Source organism: Myotis brandtii, unplaced genomic scaffold (genome assembly GCF_000412655.1).
Source record: "Myotis brandtii unplaced genomic scaffold, ASM41265v1 scaffold19, whole genome shotgun sequence".
NCBI classification, from domain to species: Eukaryota; Metazoa; Chordata; class Mammalia; order Chiroptera; family Vespertilionidae; genus Myotis; species Myotis brandtii.
In genome coordinates this window covers 44,725-63,648 of record NW_005357075.1, presented here as the reverse complement: position 1 = coordinate 63,648, position 18,924 = coordinate 44,725, and the positions used below count along the sequence as shown (strand labels likewise).

The following is an 18,924-nucleotide window of genomic DNA, read 5'->3' as shown; positions in this document are numbered from 1 at the left end:
TGATATATATTATAAATGAATTTGGCTTTATAATAGGGATCTTTTTCCAAGTTCCATAGCCTGAGCCTTTGCCATATATTTTTGTCATTTGTCCCTTTATTGATCCGGTATTTACTGAGTGCCCCTCAGGCACCATGGCGGATGTGGAGGTTTGTACCTACACCAGGAGCCCGCTTGACTGTAGCTTCCTGCTCTGACTACTTAGCAGTGTCTGTCCCACTCTTCTCACCTGTCTGGGTGCCAGAGTCCCGTGACTCAAACCTGTGCCTCCCAGCTGAAGCTTGCTGATATGTCTGGACCTCATAGTCCTGTCCTCCCTGGGGCTGGGGCTTGTTCCTGGTGGGAGGGAACATCTTGTTACCCTTCACTAGAACAGTGATGGCAGAGGCTTGCTGGACCCTCCAGGGACAGCCCCTCCCAGGGCCTAGAACTGCCTGGAACAGCCTTCTCCAATCCTGCCCAGCCCCAGGGGAACACCGAGAGCCCATTGAGCCCATTCCAGGGTCTGCCTTGCTGTGTGCTAGTTCACCAAGTCCTGAAAGGTCTAGGTAAACTTAGCAACTAGTGTGAGCCCCAGACAGGAGCAGTGTGACCACGTGATCATGTGTGTAATGTGTAGGTAATGACACTGCTGTTAGAAAAGAAGGAGTTCTAAGAGGAGAAAATTGAACTATCAGTTAGAAAAGGAAGCCTCCCAAAATCAAATGAATAAGTTCCTTAAGAAAAACTGTCCTGGCTTGAAAGATGGAGGGGCAGGCAGATTAGGTGAGGGGTTGGCTGGGAGGCTGGCTCCAGCTAACCTTCGTGATGAGAGTCATGGGTCCTACATATCTGTCTGCCATGAAACCCCTGTGTGACCCAGGGGTATGAACCTGTGTTTCCTATGCTGTGACATCTGGAGCCTTGCTGACCCTGGAGGGACTGTCCCTCCCAGGGCTAGCCAACTCCTAGAGACAGTAAATGTATGGCCTACAAGCCACCTTTTGTATGCAAACCAACCAATCCAGAACCCATTCCTTCAACTACCTGTAGTCTGCCAGTGGCCACCCAGCATGAGCTACATAGTGATATGCAGATGGGTGCTTCTTGTGCTGAACTTGGAGATGCCCAGGAGAGGCCAAGCTGTGAAAAAGGCTGATTGCCACTAGTGAAAAGTATGGGGCACACTGACCCCAGATACTGCTTGTTTGACAGATTTTAGGAATGTCTGAAGCATGAGCCAAGACAGGCTGTTGATATGAAAAAGCCACTGGAAACAGCTTGGGTGGGGCTAAGAATTCGGTGAGGCAGAATCTCAAGGAATCACCAGGGCATGGCTAATGGTGTTAGCTAGATGAGTTGATGGAGACTCAGATATGGTGCCTACCTGCCGCTCTGCAGGGGCTGGGCTCAGAAAAGGAACAATGGCCTCTGCCAGCACTTCTGTCTGGGAGAAAGCTGTTCCCCAAGCTCTTGCCCTGATGCTGGACAATTCAGTTCTTTGCCGTATGTCCCTGGTGCCCTTTAAGCTGCTGCCCCAGTGCTGGAGCTCATAGCCACGGAGGCTGAGTAAGAATCCCTCATTCCTCAGGGGGGACCTCCACAGATGAGATGTCCCCTGCCACATGCAGGTATGGGACCAGCCTGTTCTGAGTCTCCACCCCTTCAACCAGTCTCAATGTGGCTTCTTCTTTGCATCATTAGTTGCATTAGGTGCCGTGGGAATGGCACTGAGTGTTAGACTGGTGGGGTCAGACTAGACCTGGATTCAGCAACTTTGGTACTTGAGTTCTGGCTAGGAAAGAATTCAGAGCCAAGACTCAAACTATAAGAGAACATTTATTTAGAAAATCATAGAGGTAGAAGAAATAATTCGTAGAAGAAATGGGCTGAGGAAACAAGTTATAGAGGCAAAGGAAGGGCCCTTAGAGCTTGGGAGTGAGGAAGGTAAAGGTGACGCACCTGGGGAAGGAAGGAAAGAGGATGGAAGGGTGCAGGGTGCTCCTGGGAGGGAGAGCACACTGGGTCCTCTGTTCTAAGGATTTTAAAAGTGGAAATTGTTAGGGAGGTAACAGGGGAATTCCTCAATAGAATATTCAGCAGCTTTCCAGATGTGCCTTTCAGGGTCTGGGTCTGCACTGATTGATTGGTCAACGTGAGGGCAGGGGTCATTCTTCAATGCAGCTGGTCCTGATGTCAGCTATGGTGTTGTTTTTCTGGTTTTCTTGCTTTTCTGGGCCTGGAACTGAAATACAACTGAGGCCTAGATGTTATCTCTAAGGAGGAAAGGTCAGGGGGTTCTAACCACATGACCAGCGATATGCTAGGGGAGGAAAGCTCACCCTGGGGATGAGGTCCCAGCCTACAATTGTCCTTTGCTAGTCACCCAGGGCTTTCCACCCTGGTGACCTTCTGTACCTGGCCCATCGTCCTTGCTCTGCTCATGTGTCTAACTGCCCACCACAGTTGTAGGACTTCCATTTAGCTAGAATTCAGGCGGTTCTGAATGATGGTTGTCCTGTAGTTTAGTTGTAATTTTGATGTGGTTGTGGGAGGATTTGAGTACTGCATTTACCTACACCGCCATCTTGCCCAGAAGCCAGAGCTTTTGTTTGTTGTTGTGTGTGTTTTTTGTCACTAAAATGAAAGATTGGATTCAATGGATTTTTTGGAGTCTCCTTTTAATGACTCAGATAGGCTTGGAAGGTAGTGGGTCTGCTGCCTCTCTTCCCTCCAACTCCCTCAGGAGCCCTAACCCTGGGGATCCTTCCATCCCGGCCACTCAGGGGGCTGAAGGAGATCAGCCTGTGCTCACTGTTGGAGGCACATTTCCTAGCAATCCCAAAGAAAGAGCTCTGTCTCCTAAAGGTGAGATTGGAATTCTGAATAAAAGTCAGATAATGTTTATGTTTTTTTGAAACTGAAAGCTGATAGTTCTAAAGAAAATATTGAATTCAGTTGCTTGAATGTGAAACCATTAATCACCTACATTAAAAAAATTCCAGCCGAAACCGGTTTGGCTCAGTGGATAGAGTGTCGGCCTGCGGACTGAAGGGGTCTGGGTTCGAATCCGGTCAAGGGCATATACCTGGGTTGCGGGCACATCCCCAGTAGGGGATGTGCAGGAGGCAGCTGATCGATGTTTCTCTCTCATCGATGTTTCTAACTCTCTCTATCTCTCTCCCTTCCTCTCTGTAAAAAATCAATAAAATATATTTAAAAAATTCCATTTATTACAACTTAGAAACATGGATCTCAATTTTTTGTTTTCCCAGAATCACAGATGTGCCCCAGAGGCACTGTTGTCCTATTCTATCCCCTGCTAGCCCCGAGCAGAAATTCCATCTACAGTGTCTCTCTTTTTCTTTTACTGTGAGAACAATAAATATTTAAGTGTACAACCCAGTCTTGTTAACTACAGGCACAGTGTTCACAGCAGGTCTCTGGAACTTATTTACCTTGTGTAACTGACACTCTATCCCCTCCGAACGACAGCTCCCAGTTCCTCTCCTCCCAGCCTCTGGCCAGCACCACTCTATTCTCTGATTCTAGAAGTCTGACTATTTTAGATGTTTAGATAAGTGGAATCATGCAGTATTTGTCCTACTCTCTCCTGTGTCTCATAGGAAGTTCTCTGGGCTCTGGTGTTACTCCGATGTGTGAATTGATGCCTGGACCTGGGCACAGAGCTTAGGTCTAGCTGCCCCAGGTGGGCCACATGGGCTCACAGTCATCTCAGATCTGGGCTGCTGTTACTGTGGCCCTAGGCAGATGGTTGCATTTACCTTTCACTATTGGAGAAAAGTTCCAGGTCTGTATTTGCCAGAAAAACAGTTTTACCTTGTAAACCCTCTAGATGGTGCTACTTGTCCAGTGTGTCTTGTTTCTTCTCTTTCGCCCCCCTCTTTTCCTTTATTTTGAATCACTTGGCATCTCACTGTGGCCCCCCTGGCTTGAGTTAGCATCCGTTGTCTTAGTGGAAAGTTACCGTTGTCAGACTTGATGAGTGACGTCAGAGATGATTTCAAATGGAAATAATCCTCACCTCCGGATATTTCAAAATGGTTTATGGTAGGAATGTGATGTAGGGCTTGTTTATGTGTGTGGCATGTGGCTCTCTTTCTTTATTCTGTGTGCACGGAAGGTGGATGATACAGTGATGTGGCGGGGGTGGGTGGGAGGAGTGAGATGTCAGAGGTTAGGTAGAGTCTGTACCCTTCCCTCATCCCTTTCTCTGTCTGGTTCAACTTTTCCTTAGATAAGAAAACTATGTTGAGATCCTGGGCCATCACAAACCTCCAAATATCTCCCTTGTCTGTTCTCGATACTCACTGAAATGCCACCAGGAGATATTAATTTCTTTGCATTACTAAGAACCTTTCTATTAAATATATGTTTACTCACCCGCACAGCTAGCTGCAATCATACTGACCTGGGAATCAGATTTTAATAATGGAGATGAAAGGATGATTTAGAGGTGTAGGGAAACTTTTTGTGATGGGGCAGGAAACTTGGAAATCACAAGCCGCCAAATATCTCCCTTGTCTGTTCTTGATACTCACTGAAATGCCACCAGGAGATATTAATTTCTTTGCATTACTAAGAACCTTTCTATTAAATATATATTTACTCACCCGCACAGCTAGCTGCAATCATACTGACCTGGGAATCAGATTTTAATAATGGAGATGAAAGGATGATTTAGAGGTGTAGGGAAACTTTTTGTGACGGGGCAGGAAACTTGAAAGGTGGGTGAACACTTGGAAGGAAGCACTGAGATGGGAAGTGGGAGGGAACCAAACACACACTTTGCCAGGAAGTGCTGAGCACAGCTGGGTCCTATTTGAATGGGACACTGCTAATCCAACATGGACCCCTAGGAACAATCTCTCAGTAGAGGGGATACCCACCATACTTTGCTAGGGGTCCTGCTGCACATCCACATGAACACTCACCAAGTTACAGGCATCTTATTCCTGCCCAGGAGCTGCTTCTTGTTGAGGAAGTGACTGTGGAAAAGTGGTTGCCAGTTGGTGGAAATGAATGGGCTGCAGCTCTTGATGCAATTTGTTAGGTGTTATTGGCAACATCTTATGGCTTGATTCTATCGTTTAGGGCTGTAGGTGGTCACCTGCAGGTGAAGGAGGTCATTAGGAGAACTGTGGGACCCGAGCAGGCCCAGCTTCTTGCTACCCTGGGTTTTACAGGTGTGAAATGTGAAGAGAGGAGAGAGATGGTCAGATAAGAAACAGTCATTATCCAAGTAATTAGTTAAGTTGGACCCATAATTTTCAGTTTTCTCTTTGCTGTTAATTTCCATGTTACTGTCTGAAGTAAGACTTACCTTGACAAAAGAAGGGTAGGAGGGCTGAAGAGAGAAAGAAGGCCGACAAGCAAACAGAGTCTCTTTTCCACCTGTTGTGAGTGTCCTGACCCCGGGATGCAGGCAGGCAAACCTTAGCTATTACCCCGCACTCCTCTATAAAGTGGTGGTGTGGTCTGATGTAGGTGATGGGAACACACAGTCCGTGCAATTTACCTAATCTTTTTGGAGAGGCCCAGGCTTCTAGTTTATCTTACTTGCACAGGTGATCAAGTTCTTCTAAGATGTTGGCTGGTAAAGGCTTAAAGTATCACTTCTAGGGATTTTTGCACTTTAAAAACTCTTGAATGAACTCTAAATTCCTTAGCTTTTTATTCAATGTCCTCGATGCTCTGTTCCTGGTCTTACATTCCTAGACGTATTTCCCTTTACATGCCTTTTCAGGTAGCCAGGCCACTGGACAATAAGCTCTTCTAAGGCAGGTGTGTGATTTCCCTTAGCTTTTTATTCAATGTCCTCGATGCTCTGTTCCCAGGCTTACATTCCTAGACATAGTTCCCCTTTACATGCCTTTTCAGGTAGCCAGGCCACTAGACAGTAAGCTCTTCCAAGGCAGGTGTGTGATTTGCTATCTGGTATTTGTGGTAGATACCCAATGAATTGTGCTTCCTTGAATTCATACCTGTATAGTCCCCTCCTCACTGAATCTGGACTGTCCCTATGACTTGCTTCGACAAGTAAAATCTTATAGAAGTGACCTTGGCCATCAGATGCATTGTAGCTTTTTCTTTTGCTCTCTTGATTGCCATGCAAGAAAACCTGGCTTAGCTTCCTTGAGGATGTGAATTCTTGGGAAGAAAGAGGCCCTGGAGTATGAGAGACCATGTGGAGAGGGAGAAGGACATCTAGTAGCTAAGCCATTGCAGTCATCCTGGCTGGAGTGCCAGATGTTGTGTGAAGTCTTCCTGGATTTTCCCGTCCTGGTGGAACCATGAGCTGATGAGGAGCCGAGAGAAACCAGGCTCCAGTGTAGAATGCAGAACTGTGAACAACTCAATGGTTGTTGTTGTTCCAAGCCACTAAGCTCTGCGGTATTTGTTACTCAGCAATAGTTGATGGTGTAATACTGTAAGTCATCTTTGTGTTGGCATGATAAACAGGGTTTCATTCATTGGCTCACTATTTCCTAGGCATGGTTCACACTTTCACACCTTTTCATGCCCCCGTGCTCATGTTCCTCCAACATGGAAATCCAGCTTGGAAAATTTGATTTTTCCCTTTTATTTATCAAAATATAATCGATCCTACCTTCTCTGACACCCCAGCTAGAATTGATCCTTCTCATTCTGAATCCTTTGGTGCCTCTTGCTATTTGGCATATCCTGTCTTTATGCATATGTCTTCTGAATACAATTACATGTTAAACCCCTCAAGGGAAGGTTCTATTTTTTTAAACATCTTTATTGAGCTCTAATTCATATACCAACAAATTCACTCATTTGAAGCATACACTTTGATGGGTTTTAGTAGATTAGTTGTGTGATGGGTGATAGTCACACAACTCTGCCACAATCTAAGTTCAGAATACTTTCATCACTCGGAAAGAAAACCCATACCCATTAGTAGTCAGCTCCCCATTCAAACCAACCCCAGCCCAAGGCAACCACTAATCTATTTGGGTCTCTACAGATTGAGGATATTTTTGTTATAATTTATTTTTATTTATTTATTTTTTATCAAGTAGCAGAAGACCAATCTTTCTGTGTTGGTAAATTGAGTGAAACCTCTAAAACCTTTCAAGACCTCCAAGAATGACTATGCAGTGGTCCAATCTCACATTTGGTGACAGGAGCAGAGACAGATTTTGTTGAGGAAGGTTTCCAGGGTAGCTCATACATTGCCCCATCTCTGCATCTCTGTTATTTTGTCTTCAATGTGTCCTGGGAAAAGAGCATGGTGGGATCTTGGGCCTGGCCTCTGCCGGCTTCCAGTTCTCAGGTCGAGGGCTAGTTGTCCAGCTTCTCTGGGCATCAGTTTGCTCAGTGATAAGATTTTGTGTGATTACTGTGGGGACCAGATGAGATGACACACAGGAGATACCTCCCATTGTACCAACCAAGTTCTTTCTCTTTTCCTAATGCTTGTCCTTTGAGCTCCTCTCACTGTATAGAGACTTGATGGTGGCTTGGTCCTCTGACCCACCACCCCAGCTACCACCTTGACTCTGCTCCAAGTGGGTTGTCCTGCTCAAATGAGGAGTGGGTGGGCCAAAGCACTATGGATAGGAGGTGCCTGGAGAGCTGGGGACAGTGAGACGGTTCCAGGGGACATCCCCAGACTTTTCATTAGTTCCTTCCAAAGACAAGACGTTGGACTATGGCTCTTCCTTTGTCCAGTTCCCTCTATAGTGACTCTTTGGAAGCATGTGTATAGGCCACTGCTGAGTTGCAGATTGGGTTGGTTACATATTGCTCGTCTTTTTCTATGGGTTGGCTGACATAGATTTACCCACACAGAAAGGTGGCTATGCCTTTTAGTGGTTTGTTCTTCCCTTGAAGAGATAGCAGAGAAAGACAAGTGTGGGTAAACGCAGGGCAGGCTCTTCTGAATATGCTGGCGGACTTGCTATTCTCTTGGTCTATCAACTTTCACAAAATGTACAGTTGGGGCTGCCTGTGTCACCTGAGTGCCCATGGAGAGAGCAGGTAGGGAGTAGGGGGCCCTACGTGCAACATTGATCGCCTTCTTCTGATTTCCTTCTATCCGAGTCACCATATGCTCTTTGCTGGGGATTCTCACCCAGGGCTCCCAAGGGTGGGGATAAAGCAGCACAAGTAGAGCAGCTTCTATAGAGTCAGGGCATTCTTGGGACAGAGTCACTCACTGTCATGGGGGAGGGCCCCTGGTAGAGACTGGGAGGTTCAGCGAGTCTTTTGCTTGGTGTCATGGGACAAAACGGGTGTCAGTCCTGTTCTCTGGGCCCAGGACTTCGGTCTTTGGTTCCCACTTTGGGGAAGGAAGAGCAAGAAGGGCCATTTAGTCCTCAGTTCTCACCTAGTCCTGTAGTCACAACACCCCTGACTCCAAAGTTTGTTCTCACTATCCCCCAAAACTGCCAGTTTTGGTGAAGTCTCGATGCTCCACTGCACATTCTTGGGTTCTCCCATGTTCCCTCTGCCCATGCTGCTGGCTGCTGCTCCGTGTAGCACCCCATCCTCTCAGTGATGAAGTGGGGCATGGCGCCTGGTGAGGAGTGAAGAGTTTCAGATCATAGTTCCTTTTACTAACTGGGAAGAGAATTCCCAGCACCAGCCTGGTGGCTTCTGTGAGTTTGAGGGTACCCCCCTGCAAATCTAGCTCTGTCTTTGGTCGGAAGGGCTCAGAATGAGCCTTGTTAGCTTCTCTCAGCCAGAGCCTGAGGGTGAAAGAGAGGAAGCTGTGTAGGCGCTGGCCCTGCGTCAGAAGTGCAGGAATAGGGTCCGGGGATGTGAGGATGTGAGCAAGAACACGCAGGAGACCCGCTCTCCTATCCCTTTGATTGTTTTCTCCCCCCTCCCTTTTCCACTTGCATACCCCCGCATTCATAAAAAGAGGAAGCGATGTCATCACACGTGTGCAGGCCTCCCCTTCTGAGATGCCTCTGGGTCACCGCTTCCTGTTTCTGAGTCATCAGGAAGGTAATTTCCCCCTGGTGCTCAATATCCCCAGGGATACTCTGATCACTCAGCATCTACCCAGTTTCCTCCTCTTCTCTCCCTCCTCTACCCCCCCCCCCAAAAAAAACCCCAACTAAATAAACACAGTACAGCTGCTGATCGGAGCTGCTGCAAGCTCACAAATTGCACGGTGGATTACCGCCCTCAGCCCCTATTAGGGAGGATGGCTGAGTGCCTGGATTTAATTGGATAGGTAATTACAACTGAAGATGACTCTTGAGTGCTTCTCCTTCTGCAACGAGATCTGTCCTAGATCTTGCCTACTAAGGGGAGGGGGGAGGTATTTGGCTGCCCACCAAAATAATGAATCAAACTGCCAGAATAAGATACTCCAGGAGGCACGAGATGACACTGGCAGGATTTGTTAGTCAACTGAAGCAAATCTTCAAGGAGCCAGCTCTGTAGACAGCCCCCCAACTGCATTTGTCTTCCCTTCTCTCTTCCCCTCACCGCCCCTTCCTTTCTAGTTCTCCCTTCTTCCCTCTCTCTCATCCCCCTTAAATTATGTACCACACTTGCTATTTGCCCATTTTCCTCTTTCTTTCTGATTTCCACGGAAGGGAAGGGACCAGCGGGACCAGAAATATGAACCAAATGCTTGGGGTTCAGTAGTTAATTTCACAATCATTTATTGAGTACCCACTAGGTGGCAAGTGCTTTGTTAGGTATTGGGGCTCCAAGATGTGAAGATACCCTCTGGCCTTTAAGAATCTCACAGCCCTGGCCAGTGTGGCTCAGTTGGTTGGAGCATCGTCCCATACACCAAAAGGTCATAGGTTCAATTCCTGGTCAGGGCACATATCCAGGTTTCGGGTTTAATCCCTAGTTGGGGTGCATATGGGAGGCAACCGATCCATGTTTCTCTCTCATCTCTCTCATACCTTTCTTTCTCTCTCATTATAAAAAACATACCCTCAGGTGAGGATTAAAAAAAAAAAAAGAATCTCACAGCCCTTGTGGACATTTTGTTTAGCCATTCACCTGTGGATGGCCACTGGGGTTGTTAAATGATATTTTAAATAAAACGGGCAAAATTAGAGGCTGAGGTGGTCAGGACTGAATTCAAACCTAGAGAAGTGGCAGGACACAGCATCATGAGCCATTTCAGGCTGGGGGTGGAGATGGGAAGAGGCAGGTACGTTTGCAAGAGCCTAGGATCTAGACCAGTGGTTCTCAACCTTCCTAATGCCGTGACCCTTTAATACAGTTCCTCATGTTGTGGTGACCCCCAACCATAAAATTATTTTTGTTGCTACTTCATAACTGTAATTTTGCTGCTGTTATGAATCGTAATGTAAATATCTGATATACAGGATGGTCTTAGGCGACCCCTGTGAAAGGGTCGTTCGACCCCCAAAGGGGTCGTGACCCACAGGTTGAGAACCGCTGATCTAGACAGAGTTCCTACCTGAGAGCCTCCATTTTCTTGGCAGAAGTTGGGAGGTGGGACTGGAGAGGGGGGAGGGTAGAGGTTGGGTGAGAAGGGCACAGAGCAGAGGGGCCCCTACAAGCTTTGCTGGGGAGCTGGGCGTGCCGGGTGGACACCTGGCTGCACTGCATGGTTTCCTCTGCCACCCTCCCTGGGACTCCCACTGTCTTCAGTCTCTTGTTTTCCTTGCTCTCCGAGCTGTTAAATTATGATTGGGACTAGAATGGAGAGACTTTAAAACCTGCTGTGCAAAACCTGGAAAAGAGAGGAATTGGAGAACTTCTTCCAGAATGCCATGCTGCCTCCCTGAGGAGTACCGCCTCTGCCTGTGGCCACAGCCTGGACTAGGGACAAAAGGTCTGTCCAGGCCCTAATGCTGTGTGGACCCGGGCAGGCTGTGGGACAGCTCCAGCCTGCTGTCTTCTTCCGCCAAGGAGAGATAATGACAGGAGCTGGGACAGAGGGCAGTGTGAGCCGAAATGAGAATGATGCAGGAGAAGCTTGTGCACAGATGGTGGCCACCCTCAGTGTTCCTGTGTTAGCTGCTGGGCCGCCAGCACGGGGCACAGCGTTTTGCAACCCTGCTGTCCTCTGTGACCGGTCACGCTCTGGCCTCGTGCACTGGAGTTGCCCCCTGTCCACTTAATCTTAATTCCCTCCTAATGGCCCTGGTGGTGAGAAGCTCTCAGGTGTCACGGGCTGGCGTGGCGAACGCCCCTCCCACTCTGTGTGCGTCTTCTGGGTGCGGCCGCCCGATACAATTTCACGTATTATTTGGGCGCATTCACTGGGGTTATTCTGAAAGCATGGCTTTGTGAGGCTTCTGGGAGCCTGGCTGGGAATTATGTAACTGCTTCAGTCGGGTGCACTGAAGCCTGCAGAAAATTTGCTGGGAAAGCTGGTGAAATGGAGCTGCTCAGGTTCCCGGAGGAGAGAGGGAGGCTTGCCTCTCTGCAGAGATTGAAGAGAGTCTGAAACACGGTTTCATTCGTACCACTGTCTTCTTTACCCAGCATGTTCCGGCCACACCGGGCATTTTCTTTCCTGCCTCAGAGCCTTCGCACATGATGCTGTTTCAGAACGGAATGACGTTTCTTCCAATCTTATCTGGCTGAGTCTTACTCATAGTTTGGGTCTCAGCTTAAATGTCACTTCCTTATGGAGAGGAGATCTTTGTTGCACTTCTAACCTGAATCAAACCCTTCTTGTGCTTGGAACTTCTCAGGAGGCAAAGAAGGAAGCATGAAGAGTTACAAAGACCTTGTCAGAAAGGAGAGGAAATGCTGGCTCTTCACGGGGGAGAGCTTTCTTTGGCACTGAGTTCCTCCATGCGGCCTTCCTTGGGAATCATAAACTAATATGAATGGCAGATTGCCCTCAACATAAATCAGGTGACTAAGGGTGGACCAAGTGGACAGAAAATTCCAGCAGGTCCCAGTCTCAGAGACCTCTAAGGGAGGAATTGGCCAGGGAAGTCTCCACGGAGGAAGTAGCGAGGCCTTTCCCTTGTGGATGGGAAGGATCTGGAACAACTTGGAGAAAAGACAGCCTGGGCAGGACTTGATGATTATGGGAACGAAAGCGTGAAAAAGTCCTAACATGTTGCCCAGCGTGTAGTAGGTGCCTGAAATGGCTCAGTTTTGATTTCTCTAGTCCCTGAAGATTAGTGTTGGTCTCGGTAACACACGCCTCTGCTATGGTATCCAGTGTGGCCTTCAGGCTAATCCACAAATAACCCCTGCCCACCTCCTGTGCCTACTTCCTCTCGTTTTCAGTGTTTCCTCTAAACATCTGACTGCCTCACCATCATTTCCCCCATTATAGACATGCAACAGAGGAATAGGCATTCCAATAGTTGAAATAGTTTCTGTTCTCCCAGAAACACACTATCCAAAGTTTTCTGTCCCACATACTCGAAACATTTTCCTGTGAGCATTTTGTCTTCAGAAGCATCTCTGGGGTACTATGTTGGGGCCAACTTCTTTAAACTCTGCAGCAGTGAGTGAGCCACATGTCCAAAGAGCCCCCCATCCACACCAATATTTCCCCTTCTGGGGAGCTCTAACCTGCACAGGGGTATTGGCAGGTGCCACTGTTGCTGTATCTTGGGCAGCCACTTTCCTGGACCAGGGAATGAGGCTGATCCCCCAGCAAGGATAATATTAGAGAAAAAGTAACTCCTCAGGTCTGTACCGCATTTCATTATGCTGATGCAGCTTATCAATGCCAGGAGTCACCAGGTTCACGAGAGATGGACAGAGAGGGCTCTGGACACTGCGAGAGCCGGTCATGGAGCCTGATCATCTCGCCACCAGGTAGTTGGTAAACTCTATGCTACCAGGTGTCTTGGTCACTTCCTCTTCATAGTTCATTGCCACATCACAAGAGGTTTCCTTAACGACGGCGACTATCTTTCTGTCTGCAGCACAGGATGCCATGGTCCTTCAACAGCATCCTGAGGTAGTCAGTAAGGCCAAGGCCAGACAAACTAGCTGCTGGACACCAAGAGGCGGACAGCAACCTTCAAAGATGGGCACACACTGGGTAATCGCAGCACCTGAGTTCACCACAAAGCCAGTTGTGAAGCCAGCAGCAAAGAGAGCCAGCACCCCGTGGATAGGCATAGAGAGGCAGGAACCCCACATACTCAAAAGCACTTCAGCGATCTGTTGTCCATTGGCCAGTGGGCTCAGTGCTGGTTGTCATCAGGACAGGGCTTTCACTTCAGGTTATGGTCATGGATCTGTTTCCACATGACCTCCAGGGCCCCTAGGAAGTAATGAGAGCATGCTCCACTGGGCAGCTGATGGACAGTGAGCTTCTCCGTCCTGCGCTGGTCACCCCCACAGGGCTCCAGCACGCCCTCTGCACCCAGCTCTGGCCTTTCGTAGGGTGGATGTGTGGGTAGGAGAACTGGGGCTCCTGGGACCCAGCAGGCCCACCTGGACAACTCCTGAGCCTAGTGTAGCACCACCGGTAGCTGGTAGTAGTAGCTCTTGTGGCCACAACACCACCTCTGGTTGATGGCCAGGCTGTTGGCCACTTCTGCTGTCCTGGCTGCAGCCAGGAGGGCGGAAAGCGTGTGGCACAGCCCTTGCGGGGTGCAGGGGCCATACAAGGTTCCAGTGTTGCGCGGGGACAGCCGGCCTGGAACACCGTGTCACAAAGGCCTCCCCTACCAAGGGCCCACCGCACCAGCGACACAGTGTGCTCTGAAGTGCCGCTCATCATGGCCTCACGGTGGCTTCTCCACTTCTTCTCTATCCACTCAGACACTGACCACCTCTGGCCAGCAGGGCAGGGATTAGGAGGTGACAGGTGAGGGGCTGAGGGCACCTGGAGGGTGAGCGGCGGGCGAGGGGCTGCTGAATTGTTGGCGGTGGGTGCAGTTCAGTCCTGGGACACTCGCTTCCTCCGGCCAGCATCTGACCTGAGCCACCGGGTTATCGTCCGAGATGCTGAAAGGGCAACAGAAAACCTGGCTTCACACGTGTGGGAGGAAGTGGGGAAGTGGCAATAGAGAGAGACGAGGAGCTGGACAAGTTCATTTAAAAGTCTGTTCCAAAAACATCTGACTTCGTTTCTTTACATTGTCAAGAAGGCTTTTAAAGCCCAGCTGCCTCTTATTAATCCTGTTTGGGCTGCTCCCCTTCCCGCCAGCCTTGCTCTCGGCGGTGCCAGCATAAACGGCCCGGTGGAAGCGGAGGGCACGCCGAGTGACGTCAGCGCCAGGGTCTGGCCCTCAGATCTCAGCCCAAGCAGCTGAGAACACAGCACCTTGGTCTCTTTCCAGGGAGAATGTAAAATACTCCACTGACTGCCCTAGAAGGCTCGCAAGGCTTGGGGGGACCCAGGGGATGGCATAGGGTGCCTACTCTGTGTGGCCCTTGGGGTGGCCTCTAGACCCCAGGCCTACCAATAGCTCTCAGCACGAGATAGGGAAAGGAGCACGGGTCTTGGGGAACACAGAGCCTGGGGTTGGAATGCAGACACTCACAGTTGTGTGATCATGGGCTCGCTAAGTAGTCTCTGAACAATGTTTCTGCAAGAGTGTGATGTGAATGGTAATACCAGTATCCACCTAAGAGGGTTGTGGGATTACAGTATGTTTCTTTATGTAAAGAACCCAGCACAAACAGGGTCTGGTGCATCATAGAGGCTCAAAAATGTTTTCTCGCTGCCTCCCTCTGTCCTTTCTTCCCTTTCTCCCTCCTTCTCTTCCCTCTTTTCCTCATCCCTCCCTCCTTTCCTTCTTCTCCTTCAGAGAAAGCTAACACTTGTCTGTGGGAGTGGGGTAGGGGTGAAATCAATGAGGAACATGCCCTTTCTTGTTGTGCAAACTCCAAAAAGCTTTGGAATCAGGGGAACCGGGCACCTCTGGAAGGTGCGGTACTAGGAGGAGGCAAAAACCAGAAAGGCTGGTGGAAAGCTTGCACAAAGAACACCTAGTGCTCATATTCATTCTCCAGGTCACCAGGCAGCTGCCCCTCTGCCTGCTGCTTCTCCCCTCCCCCGCCAAGTTTGTGATGTAGTCTGACACTTGGCAACGTGCTGAAAGTGGGCACTTTGCCCACTGAGCAGTGAGACCCCTTAGCCCCTTCTCCTGCTGAGCCCGCTCAGTGTGGGCAGCCAGGTGAGGGGACTGGACATGGTGTTCTGGGAAAGTTGGTGCTCCAGGCAAAAGACCGAACAGAATGATGGATCCTCCTCAAACTCTGGTGGAGTTTGCCAGGCAGTTAGGCCCTGCCCATGCGTAAAGAACCTCTAGTGAATGTTTAGTTCCTCACCATTAGGTCAGAAAAGAAGAGGCTAAGCCTCACTGAAGATTTGAGGCAGGATTATGACGGTTAAGATGGAGACCCTGACAAATAAGTGAATGGAAAGACAAAGGCAATGTAGGGGACATAATAAAAATTTAAAATACATTGATTAATGCCATCCAAGAGATAAGAGGAAATACATCTATGAAATAAAAACAGAGTGTTATATAAAGAAACATTCAGAGAATGGAAAGGGGCTTTCAGAAGTTAAAATATGATAGCAGAAATTCCAGGTCTATAGGTAATGTTGAGAAGACCTCCCAGGGTGTCAAACTAAAAGACAAAGATAGGGAAAATAGAAAAGATGGGAAAAGTAGAGAATCACTCCAGAAGGTCCAACATCTGGCTATTAGGAGCTCCAGAAAGAAAGAAGAAAGAAAATAGAGGGGATTAATTATCAAAGAAATGGGAAGAACATTTCTGAAGTCCTGGATTTCTAGTCTGAAAGGGACCAGTGAATGGCTAGCATAATTAATGAAGAACAGTCCTCATGCAAAGCACATTATTATGAAATATCAGGACCCTGAAGATAGAACTTTCCTAAAGCTACCAGGGAGGAATGCAGCAGGTTATATACAAAGGACCAGGAGTCAGAATGGCATAAGACTTCTCAACAACTTGGAGATGGTGTGGCAACACCTTCAACATTCTGAGGGAAAATGATTTCCAACCTAGAGTGTTGCTTCTAACAAAATGATCAGTTAAGAGTGAAGGTCTCAAAAAAAGTGCCTTTCTTGAATCCCTTTTCAGAAAAACTATTGTAGGATATTTTGCACCAAAATGCAAACATAAACCAAGAAATAGGAACACTTAGAATCTAAGAATTAGAGGCAATAAAACCTAGGGAAGTAATTAGTGAAAAGTCCAGAGAAGGAGGGTAGGTATGGACACAGACACATCTGGGAAACTGAGAGACCTCCCACTCAAGGGCATCACTTTTTTTTTGGTAAAAAAAAAGAGGCATAATGTTATCAGAGTGAAGACGTTGTTATGGAGATGGTTTGAGGAGAGTGTTAAAGTTAGGGTTAGTGTTAGTATTAAAAAAAGTTGGAATCATTATTACTGAGATGATGGGCCCTGGAGCAGGTATCAGTGAGAATGGAAACTATGCATTTGGCAAATCTTTCCAGTTGTGAATTTTCTCTAGTAATCTCTGTAAACTTGGGGAACATGCCTGGTTGGGATATTGGGGTTTGCTAGATGAGCGTTGAACAAGGATAGGTCAAAGAAGCTGAGGGTGATGGTGAGAGGGGGTTGACATTCTGCTGCACAGGGTCTAGACTAGAAAAGGGAGGAGGTGAAGTGGAGAAGTGTGAACAGACTTGGAGAAAAAGCTTCAAGAGCCTGGGGCACTGTGTGAAGCGGGAGAGTAGAGTAGGAAGAGAGAGCAAGGGAGCTTCAAGGAAAGGGTGTCTTCAGTGGAGGTGGGTCTTAGAGTCTAAGAGGCTAACATTTTGGCAGTTCCCATGTGGACAGTTGCCCTGGGGGCGATGATTCCAGAGTTCTGAGTGGGTTGTCCCCAGGATCAGTGCAGTGCGTAAGGTAGAGGTAGCCAGTTTCCAAAGTCTGGTGAGTGTCCTGAGAATTACTAGGCGGTGAGGACATGAGTGCTAGGAGGAGAGGCAGAGAGTGGTAGAACCAGATAGCATGAGAGTCCAAAGGGAGGATCAAAACTCATAATGAAGAGCTGGGACAAATCTAGAATATGGGACATGGAAATATGTGCACTCCATGTTCTAGAGGGCTAGGAGGAAAACGATAACCTGACAAGGGTCAGCATCAGATGAGGCAAGTTGATGGAGGGAGCACCTTTCAAAGATGTAGATGGGGTTTCCAGCGGGTGTAGCATTGGGAGGGAGGTTAGCAGGAAGCAGATGAGTCAACTGTGGAGCAAAGGAGGATACACTGTGGGTGGAGGTCTAGGATGGATGATAGGCATGGAATCCCTGGTTTTAAGGACTTTGATTTAAAAACTCTGATGCAGAAATGTTTTCTTTTATTGGAAGAGAAACAGACCTCCAGATGGGGATAACAGTGGGGAGAAGGGTAAAGGGTAAAGCATTGCCTAAATCTGGCCCCAAGGAGCTCCCAGCATGGAAAACAAACATATCCTACAGATGCCAGAGAGTAAATCTGGCCCCAAGGAGCTCCCAGCATGGAAAACAAGCAAACACATTCTGCAGATGCCAGAGAAGAGGGAGATTCTGTGCTGCTGAGCTGGCTGGAATCCAACCAGTCCTCTCAGTTTAATACCTTTTAAATGGCTAACTCAAAGCTAGCAGCTTCTGATCGGCATGACTAAGCTCAGCTTACTCAAGGACAGGGTGTTTCTAAGAATCTTGTCTTTCTCCAGGACTAACGTCAGGCTGGGAATCCTAGGATGGTATTTTCTTGAGGTGGGATTCTAGTCAAGTGAAGTTTGTCATCTTCTGGAACTGTTCCACATGGAGCCTCTTAAATTTACTCTTTGATTCCCAACATTTAGTATCTTCCAGGGTTTACTTGACAACAACCCACCTGTCCCCCACCCCATTCCCTGCCTCCTGAGCCCCGCTGGAGCTAATCATACAATTGGGTGCATTAACAACCTACAAATTCACTAGGGCTTGCTTCCTATGTTATCAAGAAAAACTGAGGCCAAAAGGCATGACTCTTGTAAACATTTCCAACTTTCCCCCAGCTATACTTTCCTTGCTATTTTCTGCAGTCTTAGATCTTACTTGTGCTTCGCATTCAGATTCAACAGCTTTGCCAGTGGCTATGGCTATATCTATCACAGCTGGCACTGCTGTCTTAATCACCCCCCCACCTTGATTCTCCCAAGCTTGGTTACTGTCTTCAGTCTTTCCCTCTCAACAGTTGATTCCTCTCAGTCTATAAACATAGCTAATTCTCATTCTAAAAACACAAAGGTCCCCCAAACTCTCCCTTGATCTCTGCTCCCCCCACCACTTAGCCACTTCCCTCTTCTGAAGACTGTCACTGACATTGCTTTTTTGATGGCAACCATGTCTTCCTAATGGCTGTGTCCAAAGGATTTTTGTGTATGCCCTGAGTTTTCTTTAGCTTTCCTCTGAATCTAACAGTATTGATGACTCTTACTTTCTTAGAGTATGATGCTTTTGGCTTTCAGAACTCTAAAATCTCTTGATTTTTCTTATACCTCTCCAATCATTTATAAACTGTCTTCTTCAGGAGCTCCTCTTCTTCTGTCCTCCTTGTCAGTGTTTGTGTTTCCTTGGGTCCTGTCCTCTGCCCACAGCCTTTGTTCCAGGAAGAGCCCCTCCAGACCCAGGACTTCAATTACCACCTAGATGCAGGCAACTTCCAGGTCTCTTTAGGGAGCACCAGATGTACATATTCCACTGCATCTCGACTTGAGTTCCCACAGACACCCCAACTCAACCTCTTCAACACTTGACTCATCTCCACAAACCAGCTCTATCCCCAGGACCTTGAAAGTCACATGTGTCCCTCTCTCACACACATCTAAACAATCCCCAAGACCTAACAAATTTTCTTTCTAATTAATTTTTGAATTTGTTCCCTCAATTGTTACCTTTCAAAATTTTTATTGTAACAATTTCTTGACTTCTCTATCCCTTAATCTTGTCCCTGTTAAATCCACTCTTCACACATCTGCCATGGTGATCACTT

General features: G+C 47.9%; 1 pseudogene; it reads right to left on the bottom strand.

Annotated features, from left to right (window-relative positions):
* LOC102261659 overlaps positions 1 to 13,675 on the bottom strand; it is a 47,352-nt pseudogene extending 33,677 nt beyond the window's left edge.
* Between the last annotated feature and the right edge of the window lie 5,249 nt (positions 13,676 to 18,924).